This window comes from Hyperolius riggenbachi, chromosome 4, assembly GCF_040937935.1.
Source record: "Hyperolius riggenbachi isolate aHypRig1 chromosome 4, aHypRig1.pri, whole genome shotgun sequence".
Taxonomy (NCBI): domain Eukaryota; kingdom Metazoa; phylum Chordata; class Amphibia; order Anura; family Hyperoliidae; genus Hyperolius; species Hyperolius riggenbachi.
Window position 1 is genome coordinate 322,062,469 of NC_090649.1, and position 19,667 is coordinate 322,082,135.

Genomic DNA, 19,667 nt, shown 5'->3' on the forward strand with positions numbered 1-19,667 from the left:
TTCGTCTCGCTCCTGCGCCAGAAGTTCTGGTGCCGCACTCTGGTCTGGATCAGACCAGAGTAGCGGCTAATCCATCCGGCGCATGCGACGAGAGGAGGTAAGTTCCGCCCGCTGCACACTTCATTCCGGACTCCGGAGGGGAGAGCGAGAGAGGGAGGGAGAGCCCCCTAAGGTGAGTGCCCATAGCTCTCCCTCTTCTCTGCGCTGCTCCCCTCCTGCTGGGGCACACATGGCAACTTTTTCTGGGGACATATACCCCTGCCTGCATATACTGGGACATATACCCCTGCCTACATATACTGGGACATATACCCCTGCCTACATATACTGGGACATATACCCCTGCCTACATATACTGGGACATATCCCCCTGGCTACTTTTTCTGGGGACATATACCCCTGCCTACATATACTGGGACATATACCCCCTGCCTACATATATTGGGACATATCCCCCTGGCTACATATACTGGGACATATCCCCCTGGCTACATATACTGGGACATATACCCCTGCCTACATATACTGGGACATATACCCCTGCCTACATATACTGGGACATATCCCCCTGGCTACATACACTGGGACATATCCCCCTGGCTACATATACTGGGACATATACCCCTGCCTACATATACTGGGGACATATACCCCTGCCTACATATACTGGGCACATATACCCCTGCCTACATATACTGGGCACATATACCCCTGACTACATATACTGGGCACATATACCCCTGGCTACCTGTTCTGGGGACATCTCTACCCCTGGCTACCAGTTCTGGGGACATCTATACCGCTGGCCACCTATTCTGGGGACACCTATAGACCTGGGGCTACCTATTTTTGGGGAACCACTGCTGTCAGATTGAGTGTATTTTGGGGAACTGCTGCCAGGTGAGAGGTGTCTACATATTAAGGGGGCATTCTGCCTATTTATGTGAAAAGCTGTCTATTTATGTGCCTCATGACTGCTGAATTTGTCTTGTTGCGGGCCTCATGGTTACTGACTTTGTCTTGTTGGGGGCCTCATGATTTGTTGGGGGCCTCAAGATTGCTGAATTTGTCTTGTTGGGGGCCTCATGATTGCTGAATTTGTCTTGTTGGGGGCCTCATGATTGCTGAATTTGTCTTGTTGGGGGCCTCATGATTGCTGAGTTGGTCATGTTGGGGGCCTCATGATTGCTGAATTTGTCTTGATGGGGGGGGGGGGGGGGCCTCATGATTGCTGAATTTGTCTTGTTGGGGGTCACATGATTGCTAACTGCGAGACTATGGAAAGAGCTGAATCATCATCATATGAGACAATAGTATTAAACCTACTTTTTCCGCTTTTTAAAACAGAAAATGAAACTGGGAGGTTCTAAAAAAAAATGAATAATTTTTTCAGGAGTACGATGGATGAAATTGTTTATCTTCACAGTTTATTTTCAACTTCATTTTCCATAATGTTCATGTATGAGTTAAAACGTTTGAATTTAGTTTAAATTGCTGTTGGCACTTTGTGTTAGTAAAGTGACTTTGCAGTTTGGACACTCGACCTCCAAAAGGTTCGCCACCACTGTCCTAATCTAATGTCCCACCATTGCTTAGTTCATGTAAACTTGTCTCCACCCACGACCACACCCACATTCTGGTTCATGACCACACCCATTTTTCGTCGCGGCGCGCATGACGTAGCTCCATCTTTTGGCGCACTACGCTCGCCACACATCACCAACCCAGATTTGCGCCGCGGCGCGCCACTTTTTGCTCCACACTTTTTGCCCCCCCCTGGAAAATTTTCTGCGGACGCCCATGGGCCTGGATGAGGAGTTTGGTGGTGGCAAAGATCAGGAAAGGGCTAATCTTACAGATGTTACAAAGGTGAAAGTTACAGGACTTTGTGAGGTTTTGGATGAGGGGAGGGAAGAAGAGTGTGGAGTCCAGAGTGACACCCAGATAACGGGCTTGAGAGGTAGGGCAAATGGTAGTGTGCCTAACAGTGACATGCACATCTGGGAGGTTCATGGATGGCCGGGGTGGGAAGATCATAAATTCTGTTTTGTCTAGATTTAGTTTCAGGAACCTAGCGGACATCACGGAGGAGATGGCTGATAGGCAGGAGGAGACCTTGTCCATGGTAGTGGTGGATATGTCAGGGGTGTGGAGGTAGATCTGGGTGTCATCTGCATACAGATGATAGTTAAAGATTGGATCTAATACAGATTGCATTGCATCCAACACAGAAAAATTTGAATTTTCTGCCCGATGTGATGCCGCTGCATACGCCGCATAGCAGAGGGTGCGCGCAGCATCATCACAGGGACTTGCTGGGGGACATGTGATTGCCAAGGGACTGGAAGTGACAAAAAAGAAAGAATGGAGATTGCCAAGAAGACGTCGGGAATGTGCTTGCAGGGAAGCCGCGATGTGCTAACGAGGGATCCCACATACCAGCAGCGCTGTGGCGCTAGGAAGGTTAACGCCGATATTTGAATGGGCACCTATGGCAGCACCGGGAAAATTGTGTTTTTTGCATTTTTGGGGGGATGATTGGTGGCTGGGGAAGGTTTAAGATTAGCCGTGTGGAGTGGGTGGTTAAAGAGGAGCTGTTAGGTATAAGGTCTCAGAGAAAATAAACACATATATCAGTAGCTAAAGATTGGCTGTACTTACATTACATATGCATTTCACTGTCCACGTTTGGATTTCACAGAATTTTTATATAGTATATGCAGAGAATGATGCTCCTGACAGCCCATGGCAGGTTCCATGTTTGTGAAGCCAAATGTGTCCTCATGTCCTGCCTGCTTCCCTATTCACAGAGGAGCTCGTACAGAATAACACAGTGTGCAGTGAATATTAATGAGCCATGTGGCTAGGAACAATAGCGGACTCCTGCAGAGTACTCTTCCCGGAGATTTATCTGTGCTGTGGCTGGACTGAGTTAGAAGCTGCTGAAACTTGATCCCGTCTTCTCCTTAGCAGCCGAGGGGAGGGCCCCAGAATGCTTTGCAGTATGGAATGCGGCTTGCGTCCTCCTTAGGAGCTTAGCTTTGCTGATAAGCACACATTAAATGTAAGAGAGATTTTTATCTTTAGTAATGTCTTTTTGGCTTCTGTCTAAACTGTTTAACACAGGAGAATAGAGGTTTAAATTAGCTTCTGCAGCCTGACAGTTACTCTTTAAGGTTAGCCGGTAGGTGGGAGTGGTTAAGGTTAGGCATCCATAATGTTTAGTGTGGGAATAGGGTTCTGTTTAGCTGTAGTAAAATATTGGCATGTATGACTGATATTTTACTATCGTCATTTCCACTATGATAGTAGAATAGCGATAAATTTACCAATATTCTTCTCTCTGCTTTTCTGGGTGCCCAAATTTCCCAGGCACTCCTTTTTCGATGTAGCGTTGGCTCTCTGGCTACCTATCTACCTCAGAAGCTGAGAGACGTCTCTCCCCACGCTAGGCAAAGTAGGGGAATGTAACAAATATATTCCCCTACTGATAGCTTGTCCGTTTCGGACACGTAATTGGGGTCTGGCTATTGTGCTGACATGACCTGTTGACCTGATTAACTGGCTACCTATCCTGGGGGACTCTCTAGCTACCTGAACAGTGGGGGGTTCCTCTGCCTACCTATACTAGGGGGGTCTAGCTACATATATGGGGGTGCACTCTGGCTACCTATACTAGTGGCACACTCTCTTGCCACCTTATACTGGGGGGCCCTCTCTTGCCACTTTATACTGGGGGGCCCTCTTTGGCTAACATATAATGGGAGCTCCACATCTAGTTACATGTACAGGGAGCTACCTCTGACTACCTAACACTAACACTAACCTAATCCTCTTGCTCCGGATTCACAGTGTTTCTGCTGGGGGGGGGGGGGGGGTGATTCTTTTACACCTGTGCCCTGAGAGCTATTCAGCCTAGAAACTGCCCTGACCTTCTCTCCCATCTCCCCCCAGAATCCTCATCACTAGCCTAACTCTCTCCTCCAGACCATTACAAAGCCGCTATCTCTCTCCCCTTCAACCCCCAGCATCCTCAGTAGGCCACTCTCTCTCTTTTACAGATCACATTACAGGCATGCCATGTGTGGTATTTTATTGCTGTCATTGTATGTATTTATGCATGTAGGATAATTCCTCCTTTTCTGTGTTGTCTCTCTTCTGCTTTCCTAAAAATCGCATTCAACAAGTAGTTTTCGTTTTGAAGCAGAGTTGGTCACGTGACCCATTGAGACATTAATTTTTTCCTCATCCTTCACCTTTCTTTGCTCTTTATCTCTCGCTTCATTCTCTTTTTTAGCAGTGTTCTCCCCAGAATTTTTTTCCAGCCGGGTGGCATAAAAAAGTAGCCAGGTAGGGAAGTAAGGGCCCCTTTCCACTAGGAAGCGCAATCACGTTGAGATCGCGTAAGCTACAATTTCCACTACCTGTGATTGTGCTGTTTAGCTGCCGGAAATGGAGCACAATCACCCGACGATTTAGATTTGGAAAAAATGACGCACGCTACTGGGAAATGAGCACTGCAATTTACACGTTATCACATGGTCCATTGCGATCATCAAGACGGTTGCTTTCTGAAGCGGATCACAGCTAAAGGGAGGGTCACACCGAAGTGTGTGGGGGGGGGGGGGGGGGAGGGGCGGCGGCAAAGATAGCCCCCCCCCCCTCCCCAGAGGGGCCACATTGGGAGGAAGATAGCCACAATCACAGCAGGAGCAGGTCACATGCTGCCTACTAACTGCTGAGCAGCCACTCATACCAGGAGGAAGCAGGGATCAGGAGAAACATGTAAAGAGTGTAAAGAGCCCTGCGTGCAGGCAGCAATGACATCACTGGCAAGCCAACTCCTCCATGGGTGCACTGACAGCCTGCAGTACTGCTACAGGATGTCAGGTCTCATCACGCGATGATGACGTACTTGATGTCAGACTCTGCAGGTAGCCGTTTAGCTGCACCATGCATCACTGGCTCCCTAGCGGTAAGCAGCTAAATCCTTCTGCCTGTGCCCCTGCCCCCCCTTTTTCTTGCCGGGCAGAGGCTAATTAAGTCAGCTGGGCTTCCGCCATTTTTACCTAGGCGGAATGCCTGGCCAATAGGCTCTGGGGAGAACACTGCTTGTACCATTGTACCACAAAGCACCCCCTAAACATCCATAGACAAGCAGGCTACATGTAATGTTGAACACCCTATAAACACAGTACATACAGTGGGTTGCAAAAGTATTCGGCCCCCTTGAAGTTTTCCACATTTTGTCATATTACTGCCACAAACATGAATCAATTTTATTGGAATTCCACATGAAAGACCAACACAAAGTGGTGTACACGTGAGAAGTGGAACGAAAATCATACATGATTCCAAACATTTTTTACAAATAAATAACTGCAAAGTGGTGTGTGCGTAATTATTCGGCCCCCTGAGTCAATACTTTGTAGAACCACCTTTTGCTGCAATTACAGCTGCCAGTCTTTTAGGGTATGTCTCTACCAGCTTTGCACATCTAGAGACTGAAATCCTTGCCCATTCTTCTTTGCAAAACAGCTCCAGCTCAGTCAGATTAGATGAACAGCGTTTGTGAACAGCAGTTTTCAGATCTTGCCACAGATTCTCGTTTGGATTTAGATCTGGACTTTGACTGGGCCATTCTAACACATAGATATGTTTTGTTTTAAACCATTCCATTGTTGCCCTGGCTTTATGTTTAGGGTCATTGTCCTGCTGGAAGGTGAACCTCCCCCCCAGTCTCAAGTCTTTTGCAGTCTCCATGAGGTTTTCTTCCAAGTTTGCCCTGTATTTGGCTCCATCCATCTTCCCATCAACTCTGACCAGCTTCCCTGGTCAAATACTTTTGCAACCCACTGTACATCACTATGCAGCTGTCTTTACAAAATGATGAACACAAGACTCTTACAATATCAAATTTGGTAAACATTATCCATCTTTAACAATATGTATTTTGTACATTGCTCTTAAAGGATATCTGAGCTGAAAAGTAAAAGTTAAGTTTTACTTACTTGGGGCTTCTTCCAGCCCCTAGCAGACTCAGTGTTCTCCCCAGGCTCTTTTAGCTGGGTGCTCCACCCGGCTAGATTTGGTGACCACCCGGCTGTCATCGGCTCACCTCCTATGCTGTAAGCACAGTTGCCCTGCATTTTCAACTCGCCCCACCTGGCTACTTTTTCATGCCACCTGGCTACTATTTCATGCCACCCGGCTGGAAAAAAAATTCTGGGGAGAACACTGCAGACTGTTCGGTTTGTTGCTGCAGTTCAGCTGCCCTCAATGCACAACTTTTCTCCTCCATAAGCTTATCAACTCCAGCTGTGGTTGCGGCCTTCTGCAGGATGCATGGGCGTATCCAAGCACCTCTCGCAATCTCGTGAGATTGTGAAAGGCGCGCAGAGATGCCCTCGTATGTGCAGAAGACCGCGACCACAGCTGGAGTTGGTGATCTTACAAAGGGGCTAGCGGTGCACTGCAGGACAGCTGAACTGCAGTAACGGACCACATAGACTGCTAGGTGCTGGAACTTTTGCTTTTCAACTTGGATAGCCTTTAAAGGATACCTTAGCGATAAATATTTTTCAAAAAAAAATGCCTAATGTGTGTCGGGGGAAATGCGCACATACTTACCGTACCTTCTGTGCCCCAGCGTCTCCCTCCGTTCTCGGGTAATTATCAAATATCTGTACTTCCTGGTCAGCGCCCTCTAACCCAGACATACTATGCTGCACATGTGCAGTATATCTACTTGGGCGCCTTCGACCACGCTCCCCAGTGACCCCATAAGACTTAAGTGCAGTTGCGTGGTCACAAGGCGCCCAAGTGGAGCAGCGCAGTATCTCCAGATTGGAGGGCACTGACTGCGCCGACCAGAAAGTACAGAACAGTACACACACATTAGGCGTCCCTTTTGAAAAATATTTATCCTGAGGTATCTTTTAAGGACAATACATGGTGCTATTCCCATCATATAAAGATACTAACATAAATTAGTCTCTAGTCACAAAGAAAAAACTCTAGTGTCCTGTTGAGAGTGATACACAGTTGCCTATTACATGAATAGGGGGAAGGGGGGAGACACAGGGCTGAATATACTTATCTATAGTGACATCTCCGGGTCACAGGTGATGCTCCATCCCCTCCTTAGCAACACAGTCATGGCTATGTTTCTGATGAAGACTGTTGAAGCTCTTTGGAAACCTCCACCTGCCCTGCCGCGGCACGACCCCACCTATTAAAGGACAACTGTAGTGAGAAGAATATGGAGGCTTCCATATTTATTTCCTTTTAAGTAATACTAGTTACATTGCTATCCAGCTGATCCTTTGCCTCTAATACTTTTAGCCATAGACCCCGAACAAGCATGCAGCAGATGAGGTGTTTCTGACAAAATTGTCAGATCTAGACACTACAGCAGCCAAATAGACCAGCAGGGCTGCCAGGCTACTGGCATTATTTAAAAAGAAATAAATATGGCAGCTTTCATATTCTTATGACTACAGTTGTCCTTTAAGCAGTGGCTGCTGAGCTAGGGGAAGGCAGTGGCAATGCTTTAAGAAGGCCCTCAAAAATCAACTTTTCACTCTGGCCTACCCCACCTCCCCCCCCCGCCCACTAGTGCTCTAAACCGGCAGCTGAAATCTGGTCCCCTACCTTTTGTGTCCCTACCTCTCGCTGTAGAATGTAAGCCTTTGGGCAGGGTCCTCCTCCTTATGTCTCCTACCTGTTCATGCACCTCCATTACAGTACACCCATCCTATGAATCTGAGTGAACTCAACTTGCCTAATCTCCATGCTCCCATCCAGTGACTGACTAAGCATTACTTTATACTCATACTGTGCTGCGTGGTTAGGTTTGTAGATATTCCTGTATTGTCTTATTGCTGTCACCCCTAAATATTGTCTGTAACCTTAACTAATGTCAATCACTGCGTAATATGTTGGCACTATTTAAATACAATAAATAAATAAATGAACCAATATAAGCACATGCTCTGAAGTTTGAATGCTGGACTCAAGTATACAAGTCTCCCCTCAGGACCCAGAGGAAACCATATAAATAGGAGGAGGGGTGTACGCACTATATCAGCACTATGGCTGACACTCTTCAGCACACTGGCTTTGAGAAAGGCGGCCGAGACCGCTGAAACGCGTAAGCCCATCCTTTTTGCCGCTCACGACAACAGTTGCTACAATAGGAACTTTTTTTCCCCTGAAGCGCTCTGAACATAGTTTGCAAACTAAACCGCATAACAGCGGTAACCTGGCAACAGGGATGTGAGACGCAGGTGACGTCACCAGGAAGAGGATCAGCCGATACCCGGAAGCACCACACTCTATTGCGAAGAGCTGATAGGAGTCATTGAGCTGACGGCCGGAACTCTGACTCACTACCTGAATTGGAACTTGATGCCCTATGGAGCGTAAACAGCTGGGAGCGTGAGTATATAATACACTACACGCACAGCGCAGCACCATACTACGAAGGCAACTACTTACTACAAAGGAACTGTATGTATTTATCAACAACAATTATATGAAGAGCTGCCAACTTATATGCTACATAAACTTTACATCCACTGTACAGCTTAACCCATTCGCGTTCCGTCGTTTTCACTTGAGAAATGTTCACCTCCCATTCATTAGCCTATAACTTTATCACTACTTATCACAATAAACTGATCTATATCTTGTTTTTTCCGCCACCAATTAGGCTTTCTTTGGGGGGTACATTTTGCTAAGAGCCACTTTACTGTAAATGTATTTTAACAGGAAGAATAAGAAAAAAACAGAAAAAAATCATTATTTCTCAGTTTTCAGCCATTATAGTTTTAAAATAATACATGCCTCCATAATTAAAACTCACGTATTGTATTTGCCCATATGTCCCGGTTATTACACCGTTAAAATTATGTCCCTATCACAATGTATGGCGACAATATTTTATTTGGAAATAAAGGTGCATTTTTTCCGTTTTGCATCTATCACTACTTACAAGTTTAAAATATAAAAAATATAGAAGTATTTCATCTTTACATTGATATTTAAAAAGTTTAGACCCTTATGTAAATATTTACATGTTTTTTTTTATTGTAATGTTTTTGTTTTTTTATATTAAACATTTTATTTGGGTAGTTTTGGGAGGGTGGGATGTAAACATGTGATTTATAATGTAAATGTGTGTTTGAATTTTATTTTTTTTACTTTTAGTTGTAGTTTTACTTTTTGGCCACAAAATGGCGGCCATGAGTTTGTTTACGTGACGTCACTCTAAGCGTAAAACATGCTTAGAGCGGGTACGATACAGCCAGAAAAGCGAAGCTTCTAAGAGAAGCTGTCGCTTTTTCAGCGGGGGAGAGGATTCAGTGATCGGGCACCATAGCCCGATACACTGATTGCCTGGCTAACGAACTGCGGGCCGGGAGTGCGCGTGCACGCGCGCGATCGGCCGTGGGAGCGCGCGTGGTTCCTGAACGTAGTTTCTATGTCCAGGAACCAAAATAGGTTAAACTACGTATGAACTATTAATGAACTTGACCATCATATAAATAGCTTAATCAAACTGGAGCAGCATTTACAAGGAACCTATTGCAGGTCATCACTTATAACCTGATCTTTTTTCCACCTTTTTTCATCAATTCTCATATATTAACTTTTTTCAATTTTATCATTATTTTATTGTTCATCAATTTTTATCTATTTTTTAAAGCACACATTGGGTAGTCTATGTATGCTTGAGGGTCATGCATGAATGATTTTTTTGCATTGTGAAACAATATATATGAATTATGAAGTGATACTGAGTTGTTATTAATTAATGTACTACAGATTATACAAAAAAACTTCTTCCTATTAAATTGCTAATTTTTATTTATTTATAAAGAAATAAAAGTTTATATATACTTTATGCATATTGGCACTATAAAATAATTATTGGTACACTTGTACTTATACACGGATCATATTTGCCCAGCGCAACCTGTTTCTGCCTTTTATGATTTAAACCTTTACGTGTAGGAGAGTGGGTACCTACACTTTACTGGTTAGTTGCGGGTCAAACAACTGTATAAAGAGATTCCCATAAAAAGCGCCCTCCACCCCTTTGAGAAATGTGATCATGTTGAAGCAGATCTTTACTGACAGAAGTAAAAAAAAGTGACATTATCTGTAGCATCAAACCAGTTTCTATTGCTGCGTACATGAAAAAAAAAGGGCACCTGGAGATTTGGACGCCCAAAAAAGCCAACGGAATATGGAAAAGTTACCACTAAATGCACGGTTACCAGAAAAAGTGAAGCATACTTTTTATTGACTGAAGACTTCACTGTACCGGATCCAAAGTGAGCATAATGTGCAGCGCTACAGTTCTGATCCATTGCGCATGCACAGGACGTCCCAGTGGTGGGAGTGTGAATGAGGACGTGCACAGTTCCCTTTAAAGAAGTTCTCCCTAACCCACAGACAAAAAATAAATAAATACATTTAAGAGCACCTGAAAAGGAACCTAAAGTGAACATAACCTGGAGCTTCTACAAGCCCCCTGCAGTCGCCTGTGCTTGCGTCATCATGGAACACTCCTCTGAACCCCCACAGTGACTAAGTGTCGATTTCGTCAAACGGTGCAGGAACAGGGTGGCTGCAGGGGGCTGGTAGAAGCCTTAGGTAAGTGAAAGTTTTTTTTACATTCATTTTAGGTTCCCTTGAAGTGTGCTTAACAATAATAGTGGTGTTGTGTAGTAATAAAAAAAAAAAAAAAAAAAAAAAAGCAGCAATTGCAACTGTAAAACATGCTAAGTGACTGAAACAGCCTGTTGCTCGGCAAAATTAAGAACACCTGAAGTGTGCTCACAATAAAAGTGACGTCACTGTGTAATAAAAAATAAATAAATAAAAATCAGCAATTGAAACTGCACATTACTTACTTGGCCTAAAAGTGACCGAAACAGCCTATTGCTCGGCAGCCGCGGACTAATTGTGCAAAAGTCCTCCTCTCCTCAAGAATGAATCACGTGATTAGGCTATTGCACTGGGGGTGACCACAGAGCTGGGGCTGGTCCAGCAAGGCTTTAGGAGAACAACCAGGAAAGAGGAGGGGTTACGGTAGGGTTTCAGGCACTTCGCTTGATACATCTTCAATTTCCAATTCTTTATCGTTACTAAGTGTAAATGACATCACTTTTATTGTGGAGTACACTTCAGGTGCTCTTTCATGTCTTAGGGCCAGTTCACACGGGCATCGCTGTTTCACGTTCAAGCAGTGTATGGGAGCGATTAATAAACGTCAGTTATGGCTTTTCGCATCATTTGTATAAACAACACAACATGGATCCTGGTGTCTCGGTCCATGTCCCCCTAGGGTGCTCAAAAGGTGTCGATGGAATGACGGGAACCGATAGCAAACACTTTTCTTCTCTGTTGCAGAAAAGCGTTCAGCATTAGCTAAACCAGACACTGTCAGGAGCCCGTGTGAACCGACCCATCGGCCTCTTTTCAACGGGTGACTGAACTACTCGCTTATCGGGCAGTTCCGCCTCTCGGCCACAAAGTGCCTTTTGGCTGCAATTACATGCAGCACAATGGCAGACTGTTTAGTAAACCACAGGTGTCACATGATGCGCAGCAGAATGACTGGGCGACAAAATACTGTCTCATGTCATGTCCGCTCCATGGGGCGCTTATACAATGCCTGTGTTAGCAAGCGACTGGCCGGTCAACGGGAGCAGCTGTAAGGCGGTGAATTTACCGCCTTCAGCTGCCTGTGGATAGACGGCCTTATAGCCCATATTTAGCTTGTACACATATATAGCTTTCTATATACATGAACTTTACACAGGGAAATTTCAATACATTGCTAAATGATACACATACACAGCAGTATACACAGCTCAGCACATGGGTTAGGAAATAAGGGTGCCCGCTATTGGAGAAAGAGTTCACTGCTGATGTAGACACTCATTAAAATATTGTTTTTAGGTGGAAATTTGCCATGAGGGGAAGGTGGTTAAGTTTATATATGGGAGAGGGGGTGTTAAGGTTAGCCATCAGTTGAGGGATGGTTCAGAGTGAGAATAGGATTTTTAGCTCTGATTACCCCCACCAAAAAATTTCGGTTTTACCGTCCCAATTTTATCCTCAGTGCATTTTTTCCATAGATGTCTCAGCACACGCTCCCTCATCTTTCCCAGTTTACATATAATGTATCACCTCCATCCTCCACATAGCTCTGTCTTCAGCAATGAGTGCAGAGAGGCTACTGCTGGTGACAGACTGGTATTAGAGCTGTATTTACCTTCTAGCACAGCAATAGCAGAGGGGCTGTGGTCACGTGGGTTGCATGTGCCATCCTCAGCGGCACCACCAGCACAGGCACGTCACGGGAGCTGACATGACATCGTCCTTCCTGGCACACATCTCGAGCGACAGCGGCGGAGACAGACGTGTCCCTTCACTCTGCATCGCATCCCCAATTGACCGGAGAAAACAAGCGGCTGTGTCCTAACAGTGAAGAAAACTGTAACAAGAGCTCCCCCTAGCGGCCGGAACTAGAAATGGCAGTGGTGAGTTAGAAGGGATGCAATAGAATTACATTTCTGGGGGCAGAAATTAGTTTACAGATTGTTGACACTGAATCGCGCCACTGAGCCCCGCCCCCACATCGGCCTGAAAACCCTGAGAGGCGAGTTCAGTCAGTCACATATACATGGCGCCTCGCTGGTCACAGATAAATGTCTCTCTGGCCACCGATATGGGAGGTTAGAAACCTGGAAATGTGCGCAGCCTGCTAGCGATGGAAGTTTGGGCTCTGACATAGGCGCCCAGTTAGATATCACCATTGAGGGGAAATTCGGGTGCCTACATTTCCCCGTAACCTCCCTGGCACAGCACACACTCCCCATCTGTCCCGGTTTACATGCATCACCTCCACATAGCTCTGTATTCAGCAATAATACAGGGCGTGCAGAGCGGCTATTGCTCGTGACAGAATGGAATTATTAGAGCTGTATTTACCTTCTAGCACAGCAATAGCAGAGGGGCTGTGGTCACGTGGGTTGCATGTGCCATCCTCAGCGGCACGCGTGCGGCCACCAGCACAGGCACGTCACAAGAGCTAACATGACGTCACCCATCCTGGCTCACATCTCGAGCGGCAGCGGCGGAGACAGACGTGTGTCCCTTCGTTCTGCATCCCCCGATAGACCGGAGCTCTCAGGTCCGTCACCTAGCGGCAGAAGCTGCAGGAACTAGAAGAGAAAACGAGCGGCTGTCCTACCAGTGAAGAAAACTGCAACCGCAGCTCCCCCTAGCGGCTGGAAGTAGAAATGGCAGCGGTGAGTTAGAATGGATGCAGTGTAATATACAGGATCTTCTACAAAAATTAGCATATTGTGATAAAGTTCATTATTTTCTGTAATGTACTGATAAACATTAGACTTTCATATATTTTAGATTCAAATACACACAACTGAAGTAGTTCAAGCCTTTTATTGTTTTAATATTGATGATTTTGGCATACAGCTCATGAAAACTCAAATTTCCTATCTCAAAAAATTAGCATATTTCATCCAACCAATAAAAGAAAAGTGTTTTTAAAACAAAAAAAAGTCAACCTTCAAATAATTATGTTCAGTTATGCACTCAATACTTGGTCGGGAATCCTTTTGCAGAAATGACTGCTTCAATGCGGCGTGGCTTGGAGGCAATCAGACTGTGGCACTGCTCAGGTGTTATGGAGGCCCAGGATGCTTCGATAGCGGCCTTAAGCTCATCCAGAGTGTTGGGTTTTGCGTCTCTCAACTTTCTCTGCACAATATCCCACCTATTCTCTATGGAGTTCAGGTCAGGAGAGTTGGCAGGCCAACTGAGCACAGTAATACCATGGTCAGTAAACCATTTACCAGTGGTTTTGGCACTGTGAGCAGGTGCCAGGTCGTGCTGGAAAATGAAATCTTCATCTCCATAAAACTTTTCAGCAGATGGAAGCATGAACCCACTTTTGAACCAGAAACAGCGGCAGAAGCGCCTGACCTGGGCTACAGAGAAGCAGCACTGGACTGTTGCTCAGTGGTCCAAAGTACTTTTTTTCTGATGAAAGCAACTTTTACATGTCATTCGGAAATCAAGGTGCCCGAGTCTGGAGGAAGACTGGGGAGAGGGAAATGCCAAAATGCCTGAAGTCCAGTGTCAAGTACCCACAGTCAGTGATGGTCTGGGGTGCCATGTCAGCTGCTGGTGTTGGTCCACTGTCTTTTATCAAGGGCACGGTCAATGCAGCTAGCTATCAGGAGATTTTGGAGCACTTCATGCTTCCATCTGCTGAAAAGCTTTATGGAGATGAAGATTTCATTTTTCAGCACGACCTGGCACCTGCTCACAGTGCCAAAACCACTGGTAAATGGTTTACTGACCATGGTATTACTGTGCTCAATTGGCCTGCCAACTCTCCTGACCTGAACCCCATAGAGAATCTGTGGGATATTGTGAAGAGAAAGTTGAGAGATGCAAGACCCAACACTCTGGATGAGCTTAAGGCCACTATCGAAGCATCCTGGGCCTCCATAACACCTGAGCAGTGCCACAGGCTGATTGCCTCCATGCCACGCCGCATTGAAGCAGTCATTTCTGCAAAAGGATTCTCGACCAAGTATTGAGTGCATAACTGAACATAATTATTTGAAGGTTGACTTTTTTTGTTTTAAAAACACTTTTCTTTTATTGGTCAGATGAAATATGCTAATTTTTTGAGATAGGAAATTTGGGTTTTCATGAGCTGTATGCCAAAATCATCAATATTAAAACAATAAAAAGCTTGAACTACTTCAGTTGTGTGTATTTGAATCTAAAATATATGAAAGTCTAATGTTTATCAGTACATTACAGAAAATAATGAAGTTCATCACAATATGCTAATTTTTGAGAAGATCCTGTACATGCAAACACATTGTACGCATGCCATGTGTACTTCATTATAGTATAGTCTATCTTTCATTGTATATATTTATGCATGTAAGATTTTTTTTTCTGTTCTGTGATCTGTGTTCTTACAGGTTGGGATGGACAAATACTTTACGTTTTAAAGCAGAAGTGGGTATGTGAATTGTTTAGACATGATTTTTTTTTTTTTTGCTCTTTTCCTTCATTTCTTTCTTTCTTTCTCTTTTTCAGTGTAAAATACATGCAAACACGAACCATCTTTTTTTTACAGGTTATATTGTAGGCATGCCATATGTAGTATTGTATATCTGTAATTGTATGTATTTTTACATGTCAGATGGTTGTTCTTTTTCTGTTTTGTCTTGATTGTGTTCTCTTACAGATTGGGATCATTTTGAACATGAATTGCATCCTGACAGACATCAGATATCTCACACCGGTTAGAAGCCCAATTCATGTGCTGAATGTGGAAAATGTTTTGGAATCAACGCAAACCTTCTCATAGATGAGGTAACTCACACTGTTGAAATGCCGTATTCATTTGCTGAGTGTGGGAAATGTTTTGAACACAAATCATATCTTGCAATACATAAGAGAAAATGTTAGCCATTTTTTTATGTCACCTTTTTAGCATTTAATGTGTACGGCTTTATATCTGCTATTGTATGTGTTTATGTACAGATCACCTTTTTATTATGCCATGTGTACTGTTGTGTATCTGTTGTTGTATGTATTAATGCATGTGAGATGGTTTGGTCTGTTCTATGTTTTCTTCATTTTTTTCTCTTACAGATTGGGAACGACAAGTACTTTTCGTTTTGAAGAAGATTTGGATATGTGAACAGTTTAGACATGATCATTTTTCTCTACCTTCATCTTTCTTCCTCTCTTCTCTCTTTCATTGTCTTCTTCAGTGTAAAATACATACAAAATTAGCTATTTTTTTTACAGGTCTCATCGTAGGCATGCCATATGATATCTGTCTTTGTATTTATTCAGTGTTTTGTGAAACAGATTCTGGGATACGATCCTTTATAAGGTGGAGGATCAAAGAACACAGTCCTTTTTAGGGCAATCCACCTTGCCCTTCAATACTTGTTTACACCTTTAAAAAGGACTAAACGTACTATAATGCAATCTCAAGCAGGCAAAAAAAAGTCTCTGAAAAAACTTTATTGACACACGTACAAAAGATCAAGAAAAATTGGTTCTTCAATATCACAAGCTTCTAAAAACACATTGGTTGGTTTAGAACAACAATTGGTTGTAGCTTTGTGGGCATTTGAAGTTTTGATCTTTTGTACGTGTGTCAATAAAGTTTTTTCAGAGACTTTTTTTTTGCCTGCTTGAGATTGCATTATAGTACGTTTAGTCCTTTTTAAATTTGTATTTATTCATGCATGTTAGATGTTTTTTTCTGTTCTGTGCTTTCTTCATTCTGTTTTCTTACAGATTGGGATCATCAAGTACTTTACGTTTTGAAGCAGAGTTGGGCATGTGAACAGTTCAGACATTCATTTTTTACTTCCTTCTTCATCTTTCTTTTCCTCTTTCTCTCTTTCATTCTTTTCTTTAGTGCAAAATACATGCAAAAGTTAGCCATGTTTTCTTTACAGTTCTCCGTGGTAGCAAGATATGTGCATTATTTTGTCTCTGTTAATGTAAATTTTTTTATGCATGTTAGTTGGTTCTGTTCTGTGTGTCTTCAATCTGTTGTCTTACAGATTTGGATCGTCAAGTACTTCTCGTTTTCAAGCAGAGTTGGGTATGTGAACTGTGTCAACATGTTTTTTTGTTATTTTTTTCTTCATCTTTCTACCCCTTTTTTTGTCTTTCATTCTTTTTTTTTCAGTGTAAATACTTGTAAACATGAACCATCTTTTTTAAAGGTCACATTGTAGGCATGCCATGTGTACTACAGTATAGTATTGTCTATCTTTCATTGTATGTATTATACATGTAATATTGTTGTTTTGTTTTTTTCTGTTCTGTGTTGTCTTCATTCTTTTCTTTTACAGATTGGGATCAACAAATACTTTACGTTTTGAAGCAGAAGTAGGTATGTGAATTGTTTAGACATGATTATTTTTTTTTGCTCTTTTCCTTCATTTCTCTTTCTTTCTTTCTTTTGTTTCTTTCTTTCTTTCTCTTTTTCAGTGTAAAATACATGCAAACACGAACCATCTTTTTTTTACAGTTATATTATAGGCATGCCATATGTAGTATTGTATATCTGTAATTGTATGTATTTTTACATGTCAGATGCTTTTTCTTTTTCTGTTTTGTCTTGATTGTGTTCTCTTACAGATTGGGATCGTTTTGAACATGAATTGCATCCTGAGAGGCATCAGATATCTTACACCAGTTAGAAGCCCAATTCATGTGCTGAGTTTGGGAAATGTTTTAGAATCAACGCAAACCTTCTCAGAGATGAGGTAACTCACACTGTTGAAATGCCGTATTCATGTACTGAGTGTGGAAATGTTTTGAATACAAATTATATCTTGCAATACATACGAGAAAATGTTAGCCATTTTTTTACGTCACCTTTTTAGCATTTAATGTGTACAGTTTTACATCTGCTATTGTATGTGTTTATGTACAGATCATCTTTTTATTATGCCATGTGTACTGTTGTGTATCTGTTGTTGTATGTATTAATGCATATGAGATGGTTTGTTCTGTTCTATGTTTTCTTCATTTTTTTCTCTTACAGATTGGGAACAACAAGTACTTTTCGCTTTGAAGAAGATTTGGATATGTGAACAGTTTAGACACGATCGTTTTTCTCTACCTTTATCTTTCTTCCTCTCTTCTCTCTTTCATTGTCTTCTTCAGTGTAAAATACATACAAAGTTAGCTATGTTTTTTTACAGGTCTCATCGTAGGCATGCCATATGAACTATTGTATATCTGTCTTTGTATTTATTCATGCATGTTAGATTTTTTTTCTGTTCTGTGCTTTCTTCATTCTGTTTTCTTACAGATTGAGATCATCAAGTACTTTACGTTTTGAAGCAGAGTTGTGTATGTAAACAGTTCAGACATTAATTTTTTACTTCCTTCTTCATCTTTCTTTCCCTCTTTCTCACTTTCATTCTCTTCTTTAGTGCAAAATACATGCAAAAGTTAGCCATGTTTTCTTTACAGGTCTCCGTGTTAGCAAGATATGTGTATTATTTTGTCTCTGTTAATGTAAATTTTTTTATGCATGTTAGTTGGTTCTGTTCTGTGTTGTCTTCATTCTGTTGTCTTACAGATTTAGATCGTCAAGTACTTCTCCTTTTCAAGCAGAGTCGGGTATGTGAACTGTGTCAACATGTTTTTTGTTTTTTTTTCTTCTTTATCTTTCTAACCATTTTTTGTCTTTCATTCTTTTTTTTCAGTGTGAAATACTTGCAAACATGAACCATCTTTTTTAAAGGTCACATTGTAGGCATGCCATGTGTACTACAGTATAGTATTGTCTATCTTTCATTGTATGTATTATACATGTAATATTTTTGTTTTGATTTTTTTCTGTTCTGTGTTGTCTTCATTCTTTTCTTTTACAGATTGAGATCAACAAATACTTTATATTTTGAAGCAGAAGTGGGTGTGTGAATTGTTTAGACATGACTTTTTTTTGCTCTTTTCCTTCATTTCTCTTTCTTTCTTTCTCTTTTTCAGTGTAAAATACATGCAAACACGAACCATCTTTTTTTTTTTTACAGGTTATATTGTAGGCATGCCATATGTAGTATTGTATATCTGTAATTGTATGTATTTTTACATGTCAGATGCTTGTTCTTTTTCTGTTTTGTCTTGATTGTGTTCTCTTACAGATTGGGATCATTTTGAACATGAATTGCATCCTGAGAGGCATCAGATATCTCACACCGGTTAGAAGCCCAATTCATGTGCTGAGTGTGGGAAATGTTTTGGAATCAACGCAAACCTTCTCAGAGATGGGGTAACTCACACTGTTGAAATGCCGTATTCATGTACTGAGTGTGGGAAATGTTTTGAATACAAATTATATCTTGCAATACATAAGAAAAAATGTTAGCCATTTTTTTTACATGTCACATTTTTAGCATTTAATGTGTACAGTTTTATATCTGCTATTGTATGTGGTTATGTACAGGTCACCTTTTTAGCATGCCATGTGTACTGTTGTATATCTGTTGTTGTATGTATTAATGCATGTGAGATGGTTTGTTCTGTTCTGTTTTCTCCATTTTTTTCTCTTACAGATGGGGAACAAGTACTTTTTGTTTTCAAGATGATTTGGGTATGTGAACAGTTTAGACATGATCGTTTTTCTTTTCCTTCATCTTTCTTCTTCTCTTCTCTCTTTCATTGTCTTCTTCAGTGTAAAATGCATACAAATTTAGCTATGTTTTTTTACAGGTCTCATCGTAGGCATGCCATATGATATCGGTCTTTGTATTTATTCATGCACGTTAGATTGTTTTTTCTGTTCTGTGCTTTCTTCATTCTGTTTTCTTACAGATTGGGATCATCAAGTACTTTACGTTTTGAAGCAGAGTTGGGTATATGAACAGTTCAGACATTAATTTTTTACTTCCTTCTTCATCTTTCTTTCCCTCTTTCTCACTTTCATTCTCTTCTTTAGTGCAAAATACATGCAAAAGTTAGCCATGTTTTCTTTACAGTTCTCCGTGTTAGCAAGATATGTGTATTATTTTGTCTCTGTTAATGTAAATTTTTTTATGCATGTTAGTTGGTTCTGT

General features: G+C 42.1%; 1 protein-coding gene across 1 annotated transcript in view; it reads right to left on the reverse strand.

Annotated features, from left to right (window-relative positions):
• Positions 1 to 12,351, reverse strand: part of AGPAT4 (1-acylglycerol-3-phosphate O-acyltransferase 4) — a 261,101-nt gene extending 248,750 nt beyond the window's left edge. The window contains exon 1 of the mRNA XM_068231746.1: positions 12,290 to 12,351. The gene's annotated coding sequence lies outside the window, so the exon portion shown is untranslated. The remainder of the gene's footprint in view (positions 1 to 12,289) is intronic.
• Between the last annotated feature and the right edge of the window lie 7,316 nt (positions 12,352 to 19,667).